The sequence below is a fragment of the Ornithorhynchus anatinus genome, chromosome X2 (genome assembly GCF_004115215.2).
Source record: "Ornithorhynchus anatinus isolate Pmale09 chromosome X2, mOrnAna1.pri.v4, whole genome shotgun sequence".
Classification (NCBI taxonomy): domain Eukaryota; kingdom Metazoa; phylum Chordata; class Mammalia; order Monotremata; family Ornithorhynchidae; genus Ornithorhynchus; species Ornithorhynchus anatinus.
This window is the reverse complement of record NC_041750.1, coordinates 14,613,177-14,627,785: the sequence shown is the minus strand read 5'-3', so window position 1 is coordinate 14,627,785 and position 14,609 is coordinate 14,613,177. Positions and strand designations below refer to the sequence as shown.

The window sequence follows — 14,609 nt, the reverse complement described above, 5'->3', positions numbered from 1 at the left end:
AGAATCAGGGTGATGCACATCTCATTAAACAAAATAAACAAAATAAGTTAAGTGACTTGCCCAAAGTCACACAGCTGACAAGTGGCAGATCTGGAATTAGAACCCATGATCTCTAACTCCCAAGCCCGTGCTCTTTCCATTGAGCCACGCTGCTTGTTGTAGAGTACTCTCCCAAGTGCTTAGAACAGTGCTCTGCACACACTAAGCACTCAATAAATGCCACTGACACTTGGATTATTTCGACTTCTTTGCTTGAAGAAAGCAGAATGGCTATCCTTGAATCAAAAGCGGGCTTTTGATAGTAGAAGTGCTTTGGAGAGTGACATTCATCCTAGCAAATTGATGGCCCTGTTTCAGCAGAGTGCATTTTGCAGTTGTATAAGGGCAGGGAAGCTTAGAAAACTTCCAGGAGGATACTTTCATTAGACAAATGAATGCCCACTGAGCCACGGTAAATACAAATCAAACACAGATCATCTAAATAGAGTCTCATTTCTAAATAAGATTTCACATCACAGATTTGTTTATACTCATTTGGTGACAATTGTTCACAGCAGAACATATCAGAAAATTCTCTAATAGGAATCTCAACCAGGAAATGGTAAATAATTAATCACCCTCCCAGCTTCTTGCATTGCTGTTGATATAAATGACCATATAATTCCAAACCCAATTATCACTACTTAGCCATTCCATTTTGTAGTTAAAATCCCACAGAATTAAAGTGCATCAATTCTTAATGGTAATAGAGCAGACAAGGGATTAAAGATTATTTTAATGTTTATTTCCTGTCAAGAGATCTTTTGGCAGGAAACACCAAGACAGAAAGCTGCACACAGATGAGATTCATACATTTAAAACGTTCTAACTTCTAAAAACATTATGGATAGAATTCCTTGATTAATTCACTTGTTCCCTGAAGTCACAGATGAGGTTTATCATGTCAATTTATTACACTGAGGTCTCAGAAAGAAGAGCCTTACTTTTTGCCATTTCCTGACCAATTTGATCCGGAGATAACATGAATTTATAAAACAAAAAGACTGAGCCTCAAGTAAATCCCACAGAGGGGTCGGTAACCCACGACTCACAAGCCAAATCTCTACTATCAGACGTGGCTCTTGAGGAGAGGCAATTCGGCACCAGGAGGGCGAGAGCATCACAGCTTTCCGGTATCTATCGTACCCCTGCTCCTTTAAGCCGGAAAGGGGCTGAAGGGGGATCGGGGGAGGGGGGGCCCACAGCTTGGCCACCACGGGCTGGCCAAGGCCCAGCTACTGACACCGGACTCCCGCCATCCTCGTCGCAAGACTGGGCAAGCTGGAGCTACTTCCTCTCATCCCCCTGCAGTCTGCACAGGCAGCAGTGACATTGAGGTAGACCAGCCAAACAGGGCAAGGAAGGGGAATAATAATAATGTTGGTATTTGTTAAGCGCTTACTATGTGCCGAGCACTGTTCTAAGCGCTAGGGTAGACACAGGGGAATCACGTTGTCCCACGTGGGGCTCACAGTCTTAATCCCCATTTTACAGATGAAGTAACTGAGGCACCGAGAAGCTAAGTGACTTGCCCAAAGTCACACAGCTGACAAGTGGCCGAGCCGGGATTCGAACCCATGACCTCTGACTCCAAAGCCTGTGTTCTTTCCACTGAGCCACGCTGCTTCTCTCTATATTCAGCCTCTGCGGACCCTGGAGAAAAAGGCTCACCCTCTATGTGTGCCAGGTCCACGATGATGGCGGAAGAGGAGAAGCGAGCATGGGAGAAGCAGCAATGACTACTGAAAAGATCCTCAGCCTGGGAGGATCCCAGCTCTGCCAAATGCATGCCGTGTGACCTTGGGCAAGTCATTTAACTTCTCTGGGCCTCGGTTCTCCTATTCTCCCTCCTACTTAGACTGTGAGCCCCATGTGGGATGGGGGCTGCGTCCAACCTAATTCACATGTTTCTACCCCAGTGTTTAAACCACAGTAGGCATGGTGTTTTCCATTCTGGCATCCATTATCAAATGAAAAAAACTGGAATAAGTTGGAGGGTGGGGGTGGTTTCTCTCCTCCTGGCTCTCCAAATCCATTTCTTTTTCTTTCCTGTTTTCATGCTACTATTCCACTTCTGCTAAAATGGTATGAGTGGCTCCAGCTATTTTATCCACTATTTTTTTATCCATTTATTTAGAGAAGCAGAGTGGCTCAGTGGAAAGAGCCTGGGCTTGGGAGCCAGAGGTCATGGGTTCGAATCCCAGATCTGCCACCTGTCAGCTGTGTGACTGTGGGCAAGTCACTTCACTTCTCTGTGCCTCAGTTATCTCATCTGTAAAATGGGGATGAAGACTGTGAGCCTCATGTGGGGCAACCTGATTACCCTGGGTCTACCCCAGTGCTTAGAACAGTGCTCTGCACATAGTAAGCGCTTAACAAATACCAACATTATTATTATTTATTTATTTTATCCAGCTATCTTTTTTTTTGGCTGTTGTACAACAAACAATGGCATCTATTGAGTGCTTATTGTGTGCAGAGCACTGAACTAAGCACTACGCCAAAAGGTTCCAGACCCTTGCATTAGAGTGTGCTTGTCCAGTCAGAGATATCCTATCTCATTAATTTAATTAATTTAATGTATGATATCTGTTAAGTGCTTACTATGTGCCAGGTGCTGTACTTTTAATCAGGTTGGACACACATGGGGCTCACAGTCTTAATCCCCTTTTACAGATGAGGTAACTGAGACACAGAGAAGTTGTGACTTGCCCAAGGCCATATAGCTCTGCACACAGTAAGCGCTCAATAAATCCGACTGAACAAATGAATACAGCACACAAGTGCTGGAGCGAGGAACCCAAGTCCTTTTCATGAGCATCTAAAACAGTGGCCCTGAAGTCAGTAATGAAAAGTATTTAGTGAGGGCCTACTTTGTGTAGAGCACCATACTAAATGCTTGGGAGAGTACAATAAAATTGGTAGGCATGATCACTGCCCTCAAGGAATTTACAATTCAGTTGGGGAGACAGACACTAAAATAACTTACAGGTAGGGGAGGCAACCAAGTACAAAGATGTACACTAGTGGATGGAAAGAGCAAGGGCCTGGGTTCTAATCCCGGCTCTGCCACCTGCCTGCTGTGTGACCTTGGGCGAATCACTTCGCTTCTCTGGGCCTCAGTTACCTCATCTGCAAAATGGGGATTAAATCTTCCTCCTTCTGACTTAGACGATGAGCTTCATGTGGGGCAGGGACTATGTCCCACCTGATTATCTTGTATCTACCCCAGGATAAGATTATGTACAGTGCCTGATACATAATAAGTGCTTAACAATTACCATTAAAAATATATATATCCATATGGGCTAGAGGGGATGGGGAGGGTGGACAGAGGGGAAGAAGGGTATGAGTACCCAACTGCTTAAGTGATGTCCAAGGGCTGAAATATCAGGTGGGGGATATAAGGTGAGGAGAGGAGTGATTAACTGGGGGAAGACCTCCTGGAGGAGATGTGATTTCAGGAGGACTGTGAAGGTGGGGACAGCAGTAGTCTGACAGATGTGAAGGGAGAGGGGGCTCCAGGCTGTGGACAAGAGGTGGGTAGAGACAAGAAACAGACACAGTGAGTAGATTAGTTTAAGAAGAATGAGGCACAGAAGGAAGGGTGTAGTGGAAGAAGAGAGCGGATAAGAAGGAGGGAGTCGATACAGCTGACGGACAGGAGTTTTCTGCTTGATGCGGAAAGGAATAGGCAACCACCTGAAGTTTTTGAGATGTGGAGAAACATATGAAGAATAATGTTTTAGAAAAATGATCTGGGCATCAGAGTGAAATATAAACTGGAGAGGGGAGACACTGGAGGCAAAAAGATTAGTGAGGAGGACATTGCAGAAATCAAGCTGGGATACTACAAGTGTCTGGGACCAGCAAAAGAATGTGGAGATACACAGAGAATTCAGGTGTTGAAAGAGAGGGAGGACTCAAGGTTACAGGCTTGAGAAATGGGGAAGATGGCGGTGTTGTCAACAGTGATGGGAAAGTTAGGTGGAGGAAAGGATTTGGGTGGAAGGGTGAGGAGTTTTGTTTTGGACATACTGAGCTAGAGTGCCAGTGGGACATCCATGTGGAGATGTCCTGCTATGAGAAGAAACTGAAGTTGCGGAGAAGGAGATAGGTGAGTGCAGGCAAGGTACATTTACGAGCCATCCACATAGAGGTGGTAGTTGAAGCCACGAGAACAGATGAGCTTCTCCAGGAAGTGAGAACAGATCGAGAATTAAAGGGGACCCAGACCAGAAACTTGTGGGACTTCCACAGTTTGGGCATGTGAGGCAAAGGGAAAGCTGGCAAGAAAGACTGAGAAGCATTGGGCAGAGAGGTAGGAGAACCAGGAAAATATTAATAGTGGTATCTGTTAAGCACTTAATTTGTGCCAAGCACTGCGCTGATCACCGAGGTAGATACAATATAATTAGATCAGACACAGACCCTGTTCCACATGGAGCTCATGGTCTAAGGGGAGAGGAAAGTGTCAGAGAAATCAAGTTTAGATAGTGTTTCCAGGAATTCATAGCTGCTGAGACATCTACAAGTATCAGGATGGAGTAGAATCCTTTAGATTTGACAAGAAGGAAGTCATTGGTGACTCTGGAGACAACAGTTTCAGTGGAGCAAAGGGGGTGGAAGCCCAACTGAAGAGGGGGTAGGAGGAAAGCTCCCTCTCAGGATCGCACCTGGAGAGTTTCCAGTACTCTAACAGTTTTGGCTACTGGAGGGAAGAGTCAAACAAAGGTATACCCATTCCATTCTCAGCTTGGCCAGTGGCTAGTGAGTGGAAGACAACCTGCTACAAGTCAAAACTCACCTGTGCTGGGCAACAGCTGCACAGGAGAGAGCAGCGAGCGGAGGCTCAAGTTTACCGTGTGGAAGAAGGCACTGGTAAACCATTTCCGTATTTTTACCAAGAAAACTCTATGGCTACACTACCGGAACGACTGGAGTTTGGGACGTTCTGGGAGAGACATGCCCATGGAGTCACTATGGGTCGGAGGCAACTCGGCAACGTAAGACAAGGAGGAAAGAAAGCTGAAGCAGCAGACATAAGTAATCCATTAGATAGGAGTTCAAACAGGACCGGTAGGAGGGAGATGGGGCGATAGCTGGTTGGTACAGTGGGATCCAGAGCAGGGCTTTTTTAGGATAGGGGAGATTTGGGTGTGTGTGAAGGCAGAGGGGAAGGAGTAATCAGAGAAGAAGCAATTGAAGATGGTCAACAGGGAGGGAAAAAAATGGGTGCAAGCGTTTTTAGAAGAGGAGAAGGAATGGGGGTCGGCAGCAGAGGTAGAGGGCATAAATTTGGAAAGCAGGTAAGAGATTTCCTCTTGAGGGACAGCCAAGAAGAATGAGAGACTGAGTGATGGGGTGGGAAAGAGCTGGAACAGTGATGGGGAGAGTTTGTGTTGCTCTCACTTGTTTTGGTTTTGTCTATAAAATAAGAGAGCAACGTGGCCTAGTGTAAAGAGCACAGGCCTGGGAGTCGGAGGACCTGGTTTCTAATCCTGGCTCTGCCAGTTGACTGCTGTGTGACCTAGGTAAAGCCAATTAACTTCTCTGTGCCTCAGTTCCCCCATCAGTAAAATGGGGATTCAATACCTGTTCACCCTCCTACTTAGACTGCGAGGTCCCTTATAGGAACAGGGACTGTGTCTGACCCGATTAACTTGAATCTACACCAGTGTTTAGATCAGTGTTTGACATATAGTAAGCACTTAAATACAATAATAATGATAATAGTAATAAAAATAATGAATAGTAGTTGGCCAGGTCATCAGGGGCAAGGCGGGGAATAGGTGATGGGCACTGGAGATTTCAGGATGGATTTAAAGATGTAGAAAAGTTAGGGGGGTGCAGTGGGTAAGGGAGACGATAAGGGAGGAAAAATAGTGTTCCACAAGAGGGAAGGTTAAGAAACAATAATAATAATGATGATGGTATTTGTTGAGCACTTACTATGTGCCAAGCACTGTTCTAAGTGCTGGGGTAGATACAAGGTAGGTTGTCCCACATGGGGCTCACAGTCTTAATCCCCATTTTACATATGAGGTAACTGAGGCATAAAGAAGTGAAGTGACTTGCCCAGGGTCACACAGCAGACCAGTGGCAGAGTGGGAAGATTAGTCATCAGTGGCTGCCCTTGAATACTTAAGATCAGACTTATTCTCATGCCATACATCGATTGCAAAAGGAAAGAGAGGGTCGGGGTTGGCCAAGGAAAGAGACTGTCTGCTTCCGGAGATGAGAGGGAGAAGCAGAAAAAACAGTTTTTCACCTGAAATGCAGCATCATCTGAGGCTCTGTCCCTGGTGACAAGACCCCTGCTCAGAAATTGTGGCTGAGGAAGCATGGGAGGTAGGTTGTGGTAAAATCTGTGCAGATCTGTACTGTGTTTCTGTGGCTCACTTGAAAGTGGTAACAGTCACCATGCTGGTTGCTGTAAAGCAATTTAAACTGCTTTCTCTTTTATTCAAGGATTGTTTGAAGCACTTGCACTTTAGCTGTTTGGCCTCACTAACAACATCTTGGATGCCTGGCTGTATGCAAGTTGACCTATGAGTCGTGCTTTCTACCAATCAAATCGTATGCTCAGATATCTTGAACTTCATCAGCCATGCCGAGATCGAAGGAAGACATAGGAATATAATGAGAATGAACGACAAGCTAAAAAAGTGGGTTTAAAATGTTTCCGATTTCTCATGAGCCTTCTCAGGTCCGTACCATAAAGAACTGAAAGTTTTGCCCAAAAACTTTTTTTTTAAAGATATCCAGGTAGTGTCAGAAGTTACGGTGGAAAGCGTTTCTGGTGCTAGCTTCAGCATAACATTTTAAGGGTCATTTGAGATGTGTTCAAATGAAGCCTTCCTGAATTTAGAAGCTTCCCCAAAAAGAAGACCTGCCCGGAACCTATCCGCTAAAGCAGTCAGGCAGGGCGATAACTAAATAGATGGACAGTAGCAATATAAGTAAAGAGAATAGAAATTAAGGATCTCAATAAAAGAAGCAACCAGGAACACCACTGCTTTCCCTCTGCGCGCCTGAGGTCCCCTGCTCCCAACATGTTTTGGGAGCCCTGGGCTGCAGGGACATAAGAAGCATGGCCTGGGAGTCAGAAGACCTTGGCTCTAATCCCAGCTCCGGCACTTGTCTGCTGTGTGACCCGTGGGGAGTCACGATTTCCCTGCGCCTCAATTACCTCATCTGCAATACGGGGATTAAGACTCTGTGTTCATGTGGGCCAGGGACTGTGTTCAGTCTGATTAGCTTGTATCCACCCCAGCACTTAGTACAGTGTCTGGCAAACAGTAAGCACTTAAAAACGAAAGAAAGCAGCAGCAGCAGCTGAGCATTCTCAGCATCACCCTCTTCCCCCCGCCCACCCCCCATCGAACGGCCAGGTCACCCCCGGTATCGACACCAGCTCTCTTCCGACCCATCGGCGACACTCCATCCCATCCTGCCTTCCACTGACCCTGCAGCATGAAGTGCCCGAAATCCTGCCCCTCTAGCTACAGCACCCTACTCATTTTCTTTATATTTTGTGTAGTTATGTCTTTATGTTGTCTTGGTGTTTAGTTTCACCTCTGTGTTTCTGTCACCAGCCCCTTCTCTCCTCATATACTCTTAGACTGTGTGTCCCTTGAGGGGCAGGGACTGTGTCTAATTCCCACCTCTCTATACTTTTCCAGTGCTGCGTACAGAGTAAGAGTGTAATAAATACTAATCCCACTACTAAAAGTCCAAATTGAGAAAAAAAAAAACCTCTCCATCCTAGACTAACAAGACTGTAGGGGCACTCATTGGTTCAAAGAATTCTAATTATCCCAATGAAAATGAGCTTCCAGTCTCATTCTAATAAGAGGCTATGCTGAGTGAGGCGTACGCTAGCTCTGAATGAGCACTACCCTCCGGCTTTCCCGCGCAAAATTCAAGTTTGATTTTTTTTTTCAGTCATGCTGAGATTTGTGAGATTAGTCAGACATGATATGGAAGCCGATTCTATCACCTTTCACTCTGCCCACAATTTACTGTGAATAGAATTCCTAAAGTCCATGTTTGGCTCTGATTTAAAACTATTAAATCCGGCTTCCCGAGAACCCTACCACTGTAATAAATACATCCCAATGACAACATATGCTAATTATAGGATTTCAGGGAACAGACTGAACCCTCTAAATGTGAAAAATGTGTTTGCACAGGAGCATCATGAATTCATTATCTTTTGGGTTTTACATTTAATTTGGGAAACATGCCGTGTGCACGTGATTTTACAAAATGGCCTGCATATGGCTAACATTAATGGCAACACCCGAGACCAGTATGCAAATTTCAAATTAGGACAAGATTCTGTACTGCAATCATTCAGAATGAGGACGATCTCTACAACATATGGAATTGGCAAGACGAATTATCTGTTTGTGCAAACAGCTGCCACTGTTGCTTTCTGAAAGAAAATAATCATACTCTTTTTAATACATCTTTTTATCTTCAAAGTATGCCCTCAATGAACACTAAAATTACTATAGCAATCCAATACTGTCAAACTACCAAGGAGAATTCTCATGAGAGTCTTCCAAGTATTAAAACTGCCCCCCAATCATTCTTCTTTTCTTTTTGAAACACTATCTCTTTTACTTCATTAGTGGAATAAAAAAAAAGTTTTTCTGTTGTTTTTTGGTTTGTTTTAGTTAAAAATGGACCAAATCTCCTGTAAGTTGCTCAGGAAAAAAACAAGAGACTTAGTATGCTTCTAAGGTATTTTTTTTGAGTCCATAGGAAACAAGCAGATTAATCTGTCCTTCTCAGAGACTCTCTGGCATTCAGCAGAATCCTGCAATTCCATAAAGCAACCGATGAAAGTGTGCTTCTTTGGGTTGAGTGCTTTAAATAATCCTCACCATGTGAAAACAGCATTCCCAACACTGTGACTGTGCCTGCACGGGGTGAATGCCTTGTTTAAAATGATGTTTTTTTCCCCACAGAAAATATTTCTTTTTGTCCTAATGCCAAAAGGGGAATATTTCCCCCTTGGCACCAAACAACCATTTGCAGGGATAAGGGTAATATACTAAGAGATGACCACCACTAGTCCCAACTCAGAACCTCCCCTAGGAACTGTGATAGCAACAGATCCTTCTGATTGGTGATTCACTTTTTGGACCTTACTAAATACAAGTTAATCAGGTTGGGCTTGGTCCCTGTCCCACATAGGGGCCACCGTCTAAGGGGGAGGGAAAACAGGTAATGAACCCCCATTTTACAGATGAAGAAGCAGAGATACAGAGAAGTGCCTGACTCACCACCTTGTCAATCTGGGAATCCGCTGGGCAAACCCCAGAATCAAGGTAGGCTTGCAGCTGAAGTCACTTAACTTGCTTCTCCAGGGCAAGAGGAGTCAATCAACACACCCAAGAACCACACATGAGGATTCAATCACAAGGTCAAAAAACCTTGGAGCTGTTCCAGCTCCATTCAGGGACGCAGCATGGTCTATTGGAAAGAGCCCAGGCTTGGGAGTCAGAGGACCTAAATGCTAATCGTGATTCTGCCACTTGCCTGCTGTGTGACTTTGGACAAGACACTTAACTTCTCTATGCCTCAGCTTCCTCATCTGGAAAGTGGGGATTCAGGAGCTTTTATCCCTCCCCCTTAGACTGTGGGCCTCATGTGGGATGGGGACTGTGCCCAACCTGATTAACTTGTATCTATCCCAGTGCTTAGTATAATATTTGCCATATAGCAAGCACTATCATCATTATTAATTATCCTTATAATAACAGTGGTACTTAAGTGCTTACTATGTGCCACGCACTGTTCTTATGAATAACAAAAATGAATCAATCAATGGTACTTACTGAGTGCTTGCTATATGCCAAACATTATACAGGGTGCTTGGGAAAAAATGCAGTAGAGTTGACAGAAACGTTCCCGACCCACAAAGATCTTATAATCAAGAGAAGAACAGATTTTTAAAGCAATAGTATTTGTTGGGAACCTACTGTGTTTAAGGGGCAGGAGTACTTAAGTGGCAGCTGGGGAAGGTGGGGATACAAACTGGAAATATTTGAAATTAACCAGGGAAGGCTTCTTGGAGGGGATAAGATTTCAGAAGGGCTTTGAAGATGGGGAGAGCAATGGTCTGTCAGATTTAAGATGGGAAGGAGTCCCAGGCAGGGGAAAGGGGAAAGTAAGAGTTTGGTAGTGAGAGGGACTAGAATGAGTCTCAGTAAGAATGTTAACTTGAGAGGAATGAAGAGTGTAAACTGGAGCATAATGGGAAAAGACAGTGGATGGGTAGGAGGGAGAGAGCTGATTGCACACCTTAGATCCAAAGGTCAGAAGTTTCTCCTCGATGTGGAGAAAACCAACGGAGGTATTTGACGCGCTGGGAGTCATTAAACACAGAACGATGTTTAAGAAAAATGATTTGGGCAACAGCCTAAGAAGTATGGACTGGAGACTGGAATTGACTGAAGGCAAAGGATGCTGTGAGAAAGTGAATGTGGTAATCAAGCTGGGAATTGACTACTGATTGGACCAGAGAGGTAGCCGTTTGGAGAGGGAAGGAGGGACACATCCTGCATATGTAGTGGAGGAAAAAATTTAGCGGTGGCCTGAATATGGATATCGAAAGAAAGGGAGGTGTCAAAGGTAATGCCAAGACTGCTGACTTCAGAGATGGGGAATATGGTGGTGTGGTCTGCTGACATGGAACAGTTAAGTGAAAGAGGAGATGAGAAGATTAGCTTTGATGTGCCAGCAGGACATTCCTGTAGAGATGTCCTGAGGGCAGGAGGGAATGAGAGATGGCAGGGAGGACAAGAGGTCTGGGCTGGTGAGATAGATTAGGTGTCATCTTGGCGCCCTTTTTCACAGCACATATGTCCATATCTGGAACTCGTTTACTTATATCAATGCCTCTCTTGCCTGCTAGATTGCCAGCTCCTTGTGGGCAGGGAACATGTCTACCGACTTTGTTATACCGTACTCTCCAAAACGCTTAGTACAGTGCTCAGCGCCACCGCCAGGCAACTTGTACCCTTTTTGCACCATGCATTTCTCCACTAGAAAAATTTCAAAGGCAAGTCAGCAGTTTCTAACTTGAATTTACATGTCACATATCCACTTTACTCATGGCATACAATCGATTATTGCTTCATTTCAGCTCAATCATTGGACAAGGACCTGGTCAAAATACACAAATATTGAGCTTGGTAAGAAATTGTCTTAACGATAATGCAACCAATTTTCATAACTCCAGTTAAGGTCAGAACTGGTCTACCATCTCCACGATAGCACCATTAAGATCCTAAGGTGTTAATCAGATTGATGATTTCCAAAGGGTGGAAAAAATCAAGGCCCAGGGTTGGACAACAACAAAATGTGTTTCCAACCACGACTGTTACAAATGATGCGAAAAGGCCAATTCAGTGACTCTCACAACTCGTGTGTGAAAAACAGAAGTTAGAGAAGATTTTTTCAGTGTGGGGAGGGAACGTGTTTACCATTTCTGTTATAGCATATCCTCCCAAGCACTTAGTACAGTGCTCTGCACACAGTAAGCACTCAATAAATATCATTCTTTTAACTTAGGGCGGGGGGTAAACTTCAAGTACCTTATTTATAGGATAGCCAGCAAAGTGTTATCAAAAATCTCTGAATGCCTTGTTAGACTCCCAGTTCTTTAAGGTGCCTTATATCACAGTTTCAAGCCATAAGACTGTTATATTGGTACTGCTGATCACTCTCACCGTGGCAAACGAGACTGCCATTCTACTAAGACTAATGAGGCAGGAACCAAACAGAAATTCATAGCACCTCCAGATATTTTTCAGGCACTTAGAGCTCAAACAGAGAACTGTAGGAAGAGAAGTAGGACAAGGCTAAACCAGATCCAAAGCTTACACTCCCACTGATAAACAAGTTTCAATATGTACACAAACTATCATAAATACACCTGAAAATGTCCTCAGCATACTGAAAGAGGGCAGCCCCCTCTGCTGAACTGAAAGCCTCTTCCCAGCCAGTTGATTGGATTGATCAAATAATCCCGGATCCGCCACTTGTCAGCTGTGTGACTCTGGGCAAGTCACTAAACTTCTCTGGTTACCTCATCTGAAAAATGGGGACTAAGACTGTGAGCCCCACGTGGGGCAACCTGATTACCTTGTATCACCCCCAGCGCTTAGAACAGTGCCTGGCACATAGTAAGTGCTTAACAAATACCATTATTATTATTGCCTTCTCAGAGGAATCAGGGAAATGTAGTTCCCAGGTGTAGCAAGACTGAGTTTCCCATTTCCCATTTAGTGTTATTGACTACAGTTCTGCCACCGGGGGGCCTGAACAATTCCATAACCAGGCTTTGCCATCATGCCTGCAGCCTTATAAAGTAGCACATAATCACAACTTATTTATAAAGTGTCTTTCATCAGAAACTTAAACTTCACTAAATTTAGACTTATATATACAGAAATAGCACAAAAACATAGGGTTTTTTGTAGACAGGTAAATGAATGGATTATTAATATCAGAAACTTAGAGTTTATGCACAAAAAGACATGCAAGGGCATGATTGCGATTGACTAAATTTAGGCACAACAAAAACTGGAAAGAAGAGCCTAAAGAGACAATGGAGAGGAAATGTTTGCACTTGACTAAATCCTGGCAGACAAATGCAGAAAAAATAACATGATCTTTATTTGAAAAAAAAAATCCCCCCCAAAAAGGGAATATAAAAAGACCGTTTACATGCGAGAAACTAGCACAAGTTCTATATATTTCATGAAGGGCCAGTATTTCTCAGGCATAAAAATGCTTTTCTGAAGTCTTCAAGCACAAACTTCCCTGGATGTGACTTATTCACAATCACTTATGAATGTTGTAACATTTGCAGAGAAAAGATTCCCCCATCCATTAAATAGAGTTTCTGGCACAAGAGATGCCATCAGTTTGCACCTTGTCAAAAGTTCAGTAAGCACTTCAGGGGTGCTGAACATTTTGCTAGCCTTGGGCCCAGTGGCCTACATGTGCGAAGCTTTGAAAACATCACTTCAGATTCAAAACAGCAACCTCACTTATGTTGCATTGGGGTCCCTCGGGAACTAACTAAAAAGCAAAATTTAAGCTTTTGAATTAACCAGACACAACTGTTTTTTTTTTAAGTCACATTCACGCTGTCGCTGTTGTTGTAATGCAGTCAGTGATACCTGACTGCTCTGAAAGAACGAATGGGACGAAAGAAGGGAATTAGGAGATGGATTACTCTTTCAATTATCTCTATCATGGTCACACTCAGGGCACAAAACTCAGTTAAGAAGCCTCCGCTTCCTGTTCCCTACCTGGCCAGTAAGGAGCTATCAAAGGAAAAATCATGACTAATTATAACTGCACCCTATCCTGTCCTTTTTCAATCACACATTTATATACCAAGAATCTAAGGTGGAGCTTCGGGGGAGCAGTCGGGCATTGCTTTAAAAAAAAAAGGCATTTGTTCAACGTTTACTATGTGCCAGATATTGTATTAAGCGCTGGGGTAGATACGAGCTAATCAGGTTGGACATGGGCCATGTCCCACATGGGCTCAAAGTCTTAATCCCCATTTTACAGATGAGGTAAACTGAGGCACAGTGAAGCTAACTAACTTGGCCAAGGTCACACAGCAGACAAGTGATGGAGCCGTGGCTAGAACCCAATCTTCTGACTCCCGGGCCCATGTTCTATCCCCTAGGCCACGCTGCTTTTCTTCTTTTCCAGTGAAAGATAAGCCTTAGAGGTTTCCTACTTAGATATTAAAGTATTTTTTCTTCAGCTCTTCCAAAGCAATCTGTAATCATTCTCTTATAATTAAGCTGCCAAAATGTACAAAACTTTCTGCTATTTGGAGAGATGTTTCTCTCTTAAGGATATTCTTTGTTGTTTTCCCTGCCTGCCCTCCCCAAAGTCCTACACTGAAATAGTTAACCAAAAGAGACAGAGCTTTTGTCTCCCGAGCAGGATGGGAACTGTCCACCCATGCTGCCAGGTCCTGCTTGAGGTTCCCGCAGTGCAGAGCTGTGGTTTTTTTTTTTCCCCATAAAGTGGTATCAGCATCTCACCCAAGCTGGGGTTTGCTAATTATGGCAACTGCCTCATGCTGGGAAGAAAATATTTCATGAGAAAAACACACACACACACACACACACACACACACACACACACACTACTTGAGCTGCTGAGCTAGCACTGAGCAATATGAATAAACTCCACGAGCACTAGGAGCACAAGGCTACCTTTTAAATCAGTTCCTAGAAGTCAAGGAACCAGTATATCATAGTGAGACAATCATTTATAATAGGACCATTATTAGGAGCCGAGATATAAAAATTTTACTCAAAAGAGCCTTATAAGCACATTTAATGTGTGGCTGATTGACTCCCATACTCCATGGGAGTGAAAAGGCTCAGGGGAACGGTAATGAGATATGAAGTCATTCACCTCTAGGTCACTGGTTAAAATCCAGCCCACACCAGCAGAGACCTAATTGCCACCTCCACTGCCTCTACTGAGATTAAACAGGCTGTGAGTAGAATCTC

The 14,609-nt window shown here is 43.9% G+C and overlaps 1 protein-coding gene and 1 non-coding gene across 2 annotated transcripts in view; one reads left to right on the top strand and one right to left on the bottom strand.

Annotated features, from left to right (window-relative positions):
* The window catches only part of WWOX (WW domain containing oxidoreductase), a 1,106,560-nt gene that overhangs the window by 498,415 nt on the left and 593,536 nt on the right, over positions 1 to 14,609 (bottom strand). The window lies entirely within an intron of this gene.
* Positions 4,698 to 4,836, top strand: LOC114807484. The gene has a single exon (XR_003755545.1). It is a non-coding gene; the product is annotated as a small nucleolar RNA SNORA7 (small nucleolar RNA).